Raw genomic sequence first — 10206 nt, 5'->3', positions numbered from 1 at the left:
AGTTACAAGTTACACTAACTTAAAGGGGTACTCCAGCGGAAAATTTTCAAATCAACTGGTTTTAGAAAGTTATATAGATTTTTAAATTACTTTCATTTGAAAAAAAGTATTCATTAGATCAGTGCTTCCCAACCTTTTCCACCTCGGGGCACCCCTTGCAAAAAAAAAAATTGCCTCGGGGCATCCCTACTAAATAATGTGCTACAAAATAAAACCGTCATACAGTGACTCACAGATGACGTCTTATTTGATCTGAGGCATCACTTTCCCTTTTCCTCTCCATCTGGCCCAGACCACCATGATGATTTCTTGCAGCTACGTTTCATCTCTTCAGAACCTGTGAGACAAACATCTCAGGCTCCGCACATTTCTAGCAACTTCCTTTCCTTTCTCCCTCCTATAGGCTCCATACAGTAGTAACTGCGCTGTTTGGTGTTATGTGCAGTAAAGCGAGTAGGAATGTGGGATGACCCCTGGATTTAGGATCCCCTGCTGTGCCCTCATATAGTAATAATGACCTTTGCTGTGTACCCCCATACAATAATAATGCCCCCAAATGTGCCCCCATACAATAATAATGCCCCCAGATGAGCCCCCATACAATAATAGTGCCCCCAGATGTGCCCCCATGCAATAATAATGCCCCCTGCTCTGCCCCTAAAAAAAACATCCTACTCCCCTAATCCGGGCTGTGGGGCTGCAGGGAGCAGCTGTCCTTCCTCTTTGGGCTCCATCTTGCGAGCCACGGGGACGGAACCTCCGGCAGGCGTGATGACGTCACATCATCTTGCCTGCCAGAGAGGTTACGTCCCGGCGTCCCATAGGCCGCAGGTATGAAGGCCTATGGGATTTAATGTAGGAGCAGGACGCTGACAGGTCCTGCTCCTACATTATGCTCTCTTTAATGTTCCGCCCGCTCACAGTGCAGACGGAACATCAAAGTGATCTGTGGATCTCTAGAAGCTGTGCGGCCGCAGCTTCTAGGGATGCTTAAAGTGACAGTGTCACAATTTCCTCCGGGATCCCGCGTCACCCCTGGCGGGTTCTCCCGGCACCCCAGTGTGCTGCGGCCCCCCGGTTGGGAAACACTGCATTAGATAAAGATTTGTTTATTGTTTGGACTTCATGGTGTGCGTTATATGTTCATGACATACCCCTTTTTCTGTGTTTTTTGTTTCATTTGCTTTTGGTATGCCATAATGGTAGTACCCAAAATTCTTGGCTGTGCAGTCCCCTACTTTTTGTAGTTGCTACCTCCGGGGCTACGCAGTCATCACTAGGCATACGACAGGTTTCAATATGTTGAAAATATTACTGTAAAGCTCTGCTTACATTTACATTCTATTACCAAATTATAGATTGTTATTATGTAATCCTAACACTAGGGGGCAGTGTGATGTCAGAGAAAGCATTATTCCTATGTTACTCCATAGCTTACATTGCATGCATACTAAAGTATTTGCTAAATGTTCTATATCAGCTATTTTAGAGCTATTTTAGAGAGGGGGGAGGGGGGTGGATTTTTTTTAATACTGCAGATTTTCCATACATTTGTGAGCAGATTTGGCTCTTGATGTTCTTCATAACTTTGTTTATACTTTGTTTTTATTTTTTATTTTATCTAAGGGTAACATGAGACGCCGTATGCACGTCCTGCAGATGCTACCAAGTAAATCCTGCAGACGGTCCAAATAAACACTTCTTCAAAAGAAAGAAACTTACGAAAATGCCTAAACTTTTAAGTAATAGTTGAGTCTATTCAACTTGGACACTTGGTGGCGCCAAATGATCAATTGTAAGATACAAAGCAATGTGTAGGAATTAGGAAGTAAATGTAGACTAAATGTAAAGAATACAGCTGACATTTTCCCCTTGTTTCCTCATTTGTAGGTGTTGCATATGTCAGACAAGTCTATACCGCATGTGCGGCATTTCCCACAGCACAGATGTGAGGTGAGACCAGTCATAAGTGTACAAGAGCTCGGTACTAATGTTTGGGATATTTGCTATGTATGGCATACACATTACCAGTTGGGTTGGAAGTCCCAACCTAAACCCTGATGAAATGTATTAGCCTGACCTGAAGAGGGCGCTGAATGGAAGACATCCCAGAAATAGTAATAGGGATTATTGGTTGAGAATTTCTCCACAACGTTGTAAAAAATCCTATTTGCAGCTACAGGAAACATTTGGTAGAGGTGACTAACAGAGTATCTGTAAAAGCAAGGGTTCTCTTACATTTACTACTTCAGTTATGTTGTATTTGTGTATAATGGAGAATTGAAAGAAATCAGATTCCATTTTTATTAGTAATCAATTTAGGAATCCAGGTAATTCCCAAGGGTTCACTTACTTCTTGCAACTGTAGACTGAGTGACTGCGGCACCCAGGAGCTTATTGACACTAATGTGGATCACTGTCATTTTAAACAACTTCCCTATATGTGATCACCTTTGAGATTCATAGCATATTTATAAATCTCTCCCTTTTCCAAAAAATACTTCTTACTCCACAATTCAAGCCATAATACAGATTTGGCCACTAGGCGTCCCTCCTCTCTGCAATCTGCTGTTCACTGCCTATTGTTAGGTTCAGCCCATCTCTAGTAACAGAGACACCAAGATGGAACAAGAGAAGTGGGGATGGAGCTCAGCAATTGCTATGTGCAGGAGGGGGGAGAGCTTGGAATGTGTACCGGTGACCTATACTCCTGTTTGCCTCCTCTAGATGACTCACACTGTGCCTGAAGGGTAAATCAAGGCTTCCTTCTCATCTCTGACGGCCATAAGGTTCTGGGCAACTGCCCCCTGTATTCCTATGTACACAATGCTGCCTCCTGAATATAATCAACCTTCTCTTTAGTTTGTTATTGTCAACAATAATATTGTCATTGGTTCATATCAAACCTAGTGCATCAGTAACCCCTTCCTCCATACACATGGCTTAGTAGTAAGAAGTAGGTCATGGATAGTGATTGGCTGGACAACTAACTTGTGTGTGCACTACTGGCAAACAGACCATCTCTGGTCGAACCACTTGAAATGCAGAGAATGAGAAATAGCTATATGCAATGGAGGAGGATGCTGTACCTGGCTATCTCCAGCAGCTCCAATAGAGAATAAATGAAGCAGCAGTATGCATGCAAGACCCATTTTTAACATAGCAGGAGATGCTGACTGCTATGGCCCCCCTGCAATCTTAGGAATGGGGTCCCAAGTCCTGTGGATAGGGGGTAACTTTGCCAGTTGAAAAAAACCCTTAAAACTTCATTTATATAGAACCTGAAAACCCCCTTTAAGTCATGACACAGTACGTAGTGGCCATGGGATCTCCCGATGACAGATTTCAGGAGTTTTTCTCTTACACCTGGATGAATCTAATTTGATGTTAGGAACATGTTAATATGTAGAAAGGGATTTGAGCAGAGGCCAGAAGCGTGGGAACGCCGTCCTGGTCTCCAGCATTCGCTGGAAAAACTCCTCTGCATTTAATGTCATGCTTCAGATTGACAGAGGGAAGATGTGCAGCCGAGCGCCTGCGTGGCCCTTTGAGGCATCCTGTACAACACAAAGACCACCTCCCCGTCCACTGTGTGGGTGGCGTCTAATAATACACCCTGCCAAACAGCAGAGCAATTGCCGGCCCCAGCCCCCGGACGCTGCGCAGTTCCCTTTTCTCTGGAATCAACTGCTTCTTCCCGGTTTCCTGACGCCTGGATTACCCTATGTGAGCCGCAGGAAGTTATAACAATAAATGATGGGATCGGCCAAAACAAGACTAAAATATACAAGGCAAAGGCGGACTGTTTTCTTGTTTTATTTCCTTTGGCCAGAAGATTTTTTAAACAATCAGAAATTAGTCAGATAGTGCTAATATTAGTGGGCTATACCTCCGCGAATCAAACAAAAAAACTAGAAGGGGTATACACTTAAAAATTAACCTTTACTGATTTCTATTAAAACTTAAATCCCCACATGACACAACACAAACAAGTTATATACATAGGATGGCCTCAATTCCACCAAAACTAATGACGTCACTGCAATCAAAAACCATCAGGGGTTAAATAAACAAATGATGCATGGTATTATCTCACCCATCTGATGTCTTGTTCAAGCGATGTTGCTATTGAGTAGCTTGCAGGGGTAGAGAGAGTCCAGCATCCAGGTGTTAGAGACCTGCTGGCCCCTACCCCGAACTACCCCTTTGTAAAGGAGACCCTAACTTTCCCTTCCTAACGTGCAGGTCCCCCACCTTCCGATGCGTTTCTGCCAGGTGTACTGGGGTTATCAAGGAAGCGAGGCACACAGGGAAAATAAAAAATCAATCAAAATAAACTAACAATAAGGCTCCTGTATGGTGTCCGTGCCTGTAGGGGTATATGTGGATGATCCCTGCAGTGGCAGGTGTTCCCCTTCCTGGCGTTAGTGTCAAGCCAGGACACTATGGAAGCAGTCGCTTTATAAATTATTATTGTTATATATATATATTTTTTTTTTTTTAAATAAGCTTCAATTATTGTACTGAATAATTTGCACATAGCGATGCACGGTCGGCAGCTGATGACTTTAGGTCAGGACCAAAAGACAGGATCAACCAATGATCGTTGTCTTTATTACAAGGCTAATTCGGCAGATTATCACTCTGTGTAATAGGGCCCAGGGCCGGACTGGGACTGAAAATCAGCCCTGGCATTTCCGAGCACACAGGCCCACTCGTCGCGCGGTGATAAGTTATGGGATGATGTTGTGAGTGCAGCACAGCTACATGTTGTATCATCACGGCCATGACTGGAATTACAGATAATAACACAGTAAATGGGGTCAGAAGCTTCTGTCTCTGTACTGTGTCGCGGTGCTACAGTTACAGGTTTTTACCACTACACAGTGTACAGAGACAGACTGCTTCCGGCCGCGGTCACTGTGTTGAGTTTAACACCACCACCACATACCTACTAATACAACCGCATACTGATTAATACCACCACATACTGACTAATACCACTGCACACTGACTAATACCATCACATATACTGACTAATACCACCACATACTGACTAATACCATCACATATACTAATACCACCACATACTGACAAATCTCACCGCTTACTGACTAATACCACCACATACTGACAAATCTCACCGCATACTGAATAATACCACCGTATACTGACAAATCTCACCGCATACTGACTAATACCACCACATACTGACAAATGTCACCGCATACTGACTAATACCACCACATGCTGACTAATACCACCAAATGCTGACTAATGTTGCCACTGCTACTGAATAAAATCCACTTTAAAAAGACCAATATCACCTCATACAGTTATATAGAGGTAGACCCAGTTCCACACAGGTTCTGTACACCATATACATTACAGTGCAGTTATATCAGGTGACACACAGGAGACGTCTTCTCTGATCGGACTTCTTCCCTTTTCATTTTCTTCTCCATCTGCCCTGGGCCATTATGAGATCTTCTCCGAGCCACGAATCCACAGAACCTGCCAGACAGACATATTAGGCTCCTCACTCTGGCACCATCCTCATCTATCTACAAACTGCACATCTGTATTGGCCCCTTTACACCCTCATTTAGTGGGTAGGCTGACTCTATGTGACCCCCTTATAGTATATGCCCCCCTCTATGTATGCCCTATTATCTACTCCCCGCCCCGTGTTGTCCCCATTATAGATGGCCCCTGTGTTTTTCCACTTATACATGCCCCCTTATAGATGCCCCCCCCTGTGTTGTCCCCCTTATAGATGGCCACCTATGTTGTCCCCCCATGTTGTCCCCATATAGATGCCCCCCATGTTGTCCCCTTATGCATACCCCCCATAGAAGGCCCCCTGTGTTGTCCCACTCATAAATGCCCCCTAATGCTGCCCCCCCCTTATAGGCCCCTCTCCCCCTATGTTGTCCCCTTGTAGATTGCCCCCTTTCCCCCTATGTTGTCCCCTTATAGGCCCCCTCTCCCCCTATGTTGCCCCCCTTATACATGGCCCCCTCTCCCCCTATGTTGCCGCCCCTTATAGATGGCCCCCTCTCCCCCTATGTTGTCCCCCCTTATAGATGGCCCCTCTCTCCCCCCTTCCCCTTAATAGATGGCCCCCTCTCCCCCCCTTTATAGATGGCCCCTCTTCCCCCCCCCTTATAGATGGCCCCCTCTCCCTCCCTCTTATAAATGGCCCCCCTCTTCCCCCTTTATAAATGGCCCCCTCTCCACCCCTATACATGGCCTCTTCTCCCCCCCTTAAAGATGGCCCCCTCTCCCCCCCTTATAGATGGCCCCCTCTTCCCCCCCTTATACATGTCCCCTTCTCTCTCCCCCCATTATACATGTCCCCTTCTCCCCCCCTTATACATGGACCCCCCCTCTCTCCCCCCTTAATAGATGGCCCCCCTCTTTCCCCCTTTATAGATGGTCCCCTTTCCCCCCCCCCTTATACATGTCCCCTTCTCCCCCCCCCCTTATACATGTCCCCTTCTCCCCCCCCCCCCTTATACATGGACCCCCTCTCTCCCCCCTTAATAGATGGCCCCTCTCTTCCCCCCTTTATAGATAGTCCCCTCTCCACCCCCTTATACATGTCCCCTTCTCTCTCCCCACCCTTATACATGTCCCCTCCCCTCTTATACATGGACCCCTCCCCCCCCCTTAATAGATGGCCCCTCTCTTCCCCCCTTTATAGATGGTCCCCTCTTCCCCCCTTATACATGTCCCCTTCTCTCCCCCACCATATACATGTCCCCTTCTTCCCCCCCCCTTCTACATGGACCCCCTCTCTCCCCCCCCCCTTAATAGATGGTCCCCTCTTCCCCCCCTATACATGTCCCCTTCTCTCCCCCCCCTTATACATGGACCCCCTCTCTCCCCCCTTATACATGGACCCCCTCTCCCCCCCTTAATAGATGGCCCCTCTCTTCCCCCCTTTATAGATGGTCCCCTCTTCCCCCCCTTATACATGTCCCCTTCTCCCTCCCCCCCCATATACATGTCCCCTTCTCCCCCCCTCTTATACATGGACCCCCTCTCCCCCCCCCCCCCCTTAATAGATGGCCCCTCTCTTCCCCCCTTTATAAATGTTCCTCTCCTTTATAGTAATGTATGTACACAGTGACCCAACCAGCAGAATAGTGAGTGCAGCTCTGGAGTATAATATAGGATGTAACTCAGGATCAGTAATATAATGTATGTACACAGTGACCCCACCAGCAGAATAGTGAGTGCAGCTCTGGAGTATAATATAGGATGTAACTCAGGATCAGTACAGGATCAGTAATATAATGTATGTACACAGTGACCCCACCAGCAGAATAGTGAGTGCAGCTCTGGAGTATAATATAGGATGTAACTCAGGATCAGTACAGGATCAGTAATATAATGATAATTTACAGTGATGTTCACACCTTTAATGGACATTTGCACCTTTTAGGCTGGGTTCACACACTGTATATTTCAGGCAGTATTTGGTCCTCAAGTCAGGTCCTCATAGCAACCAAAACCAGGAGTGGATTGAAAACACAGAAAGGATCTGTTCACACAATGTTGAAATTGAGTGGATGGCCGTCATATAACGGTAAATAACTGCCATTATTTCAATATAACAGCCGTTGTTTTAAAATAACAGCAAAAATTTGCCATTAAATGACGGCCATCCACTCAATTACAACATTATGTGAACATAGCCTTTCTGTGTTTTCAATCCACTCCTGGTTTTGGTTGCTATACAGCCTCACAAATACAGCCTCAAATATACATAGTGTGAACCCAGCCTTACCCTGTAATAGTCACTTCCTGTTTTAGTTATATGTGGCCCTCTGGCTAAGTAAGTTTGGGGTCCTCTGGTGCAGAATATGGAGTTGTCATCCTGCCCCCACACAGGTAGATATTACTTCCCAGGGACCATGGATCTTTTCTTCTCACCTTGCATTTGTCTGTACGTTCTCAGGTAAAATGACCAAGGGCAGTATGTGGTATTCTTCATATCCTGCTGTGACTAAGCGGGGAGAGATGAGTCACTGTATCTTGTTATCGTTCTACTCCTAAAGCCTGGGGCCAAGCAACTACCCACAACTGTACAGAACAACATGAAAGGACATTTACCACTCTCCTTGTTAACCCTGTAATTACCCCGGCAGGGCACACACTGTATTTTTCCTGTACCCTAATGATAAGAGGCCTGTTGTTGTCGATGTGATTACTGTAATTCATGGTCTTTGATCATGCTCTTATTGGCTGTACACCTGAGACTCTAAGCAGGTAAAAGCTACCCAGGCTTTCTGAGCCCATATGGGTGGGTGGTGCAATGCACTAATGTATACATGGCTGTAAGGTCTATCATCTGAGAGCCTGTAACTATGGACAAAACCACTTTTCAAGATTGGAAAGGTCCTGTCCCCCCCACACACACTGTTATGAGTATTGTAATATATATATGGTGACCTTTTCACCAGCATTTTACAATTTCATTTTTTTTTCATATTTTGATGTTGGGTCTTAAAAGCAAAATCCAACTATTTTTTTTACTTCACATCAGCTGGTGGCAGAAAGTTATATAGATTTGTAATTTACTTCTATTCAAAAATCTCCAGTCTTCCAATACTTAGCACATACCTCCCAACTTTGGCTGAGAGGAAAGAGGGACATGGACACGCCCCTAACCCCACCCAAAGACACGCCCTATCCCCAAGACATGCCCTCTAACCCTAAGACACGCCCCCAATCCCCAAGACACGCCCCTACCCTCCCATATCACGTCTTCCACTGTAGTGCCACATTGGTTTTCTTGCAGAAATAAATGGTTTGACCAGGATGGTAAGTATAGCACTTTAACTTATATCTCTTTTACTTCTGAGCTAACTCTTGGCTTTGGCTCATTTCCTCCGCAAAAAAAATCTTTTTAATTTCTGAAGACTTTAGCTGGCAATAAGTGATAAAACTTAGAATATAACATATTGTGGATTACATCCCTACACTGAATGGAGAGATATATACACACTCATAGAGGAGGGGGATAATAAGTATATAATACACTGCTGTATACCTACACAGAATGGAGAGATATATACACACTCATACAGGAGGATAAGAAGTATATAATACACTGCTGTATACCTACACAGAATGGAGAGATATATACACACTCATACAGGAGGATAATAAGTATATAATACACTGCTGTATACCTGCACAGAATGGGGAAATATATACACACTCATACAGGGGGATAATAAGTATATAATACACTGCTGTATACCTACACAGAATGGGGAGATATATACACACTCATACAGGAGGATAATAAGTATATAATACACTGCTGCCTACATAGCATGGAGAGATATATACTCACTCAGGAGGAAGATAAGTATATAATACACTGCTGATCACCAGGGCTGTATTTACAGCTTGGGCTGCCCTAGGTCTCAATACGCCCGTTGTGAACACGCCAATTATCGCTATTAGCAAAAGATCTAAATATCACCAACATATATGACTAAATAATGCCACCATACAATAACTTAAAGTGACTGTACCACAAGGCCCAGGCTGAAGCATTGGAGGCGGGCTGACCCACCCTTAGGGTACTATTACACCAACAGATCTGACGACAGATTATCTGCCAAAGATTTGAAGCCAAACCCAGGAGTGGATTTGAAAAGAGGAGAAATCCAGTCTTTCTTTTATGACCTAATCTCTGTTTATTGTCTGTTTCTGGCTTTGGCTTCAAATCTTTGGCAGATAATCTGTCATCAGATCTGTTGGTGTAATAGTACCCTAGTGGGAAAAAACTCCAGCCCCTCCATGACGTGACTGCATTAGTATCATTGGAACCCTATCATAGAGGGGCGGGGGTTTCCCCCCACTAAGGATGGGTCGGCCGCCTCCAGTGCTTCAGCCTGGGCCAGGGGGTACAGTCACTTTAATGCCGCTACTGTAGACTAACTGCATAGCATGATAACTAAAGTACCTCTAGTAATTGCCAAGTTGCATTATATAAGCAAGAAAAAAAAATTCCTGTAGTGCTTCTCTAACTCCCCACTTTTGGCCATAAGTACCAAGGCCTATTTTTCAAATCTTTGTGAAACTTAAAGTGTACTGATCGTCTTTCTCTGGTGGCAGGATATCCTGTACATGCGCCCAGCGGAGATGGAATACTTCCGGCAGTGTCGTTGCATACAGTGCAAT

General features: G+C 44.9%; 1 protein-coding gene across 4 annotated transcripts in view; it reads left to right on the top strand.

Moving 5' to 3' along the window:
- Positions 1–10206, top strand: part of DUSP5 (dual specificity phosphatase 5) — a 142350-nt gene that overhangs the window by 2078 nt on the left and 130066 nt on the right. For 2 of the 4 annotated variants that reach the window (XR_011364213.1, XR_011364210.1), the window contains exons 2-3: positions 1627–1795; positions 1891–1953. The gene's annotated coding sequence lies outside the window, so the exon portion shown is untranslated. Of the gene's footprint in view, positions 1–1626; positions 1796–1890; positions 1954–2727; positions 2985–7966; positions 8337–10206 lie in introns of those variants that run through there. The other 2 variants (XR_011364212.1, XR_011364211.1) reach the window with 2 other exon arrangements.

This window comes from Dendropsophus ebraccatus, chromosome 8, assembly GCF_027789765.1.
Source record: "Dendropsophus ebraccatus isolate aDenEbr1 chromosome 8, aDenEbr1.pat, whole genome shotgun sequence".
Taxonomy (NCBI): Eukaryota; Metazoa; Chordata; class Amphibia; order Anura; family Hylidae; genus Dendropsophus; species Dendropsophus ebraccatus.
This window is presented reverse-complemented; position numbering and strand designations above follow the sequence as displayed.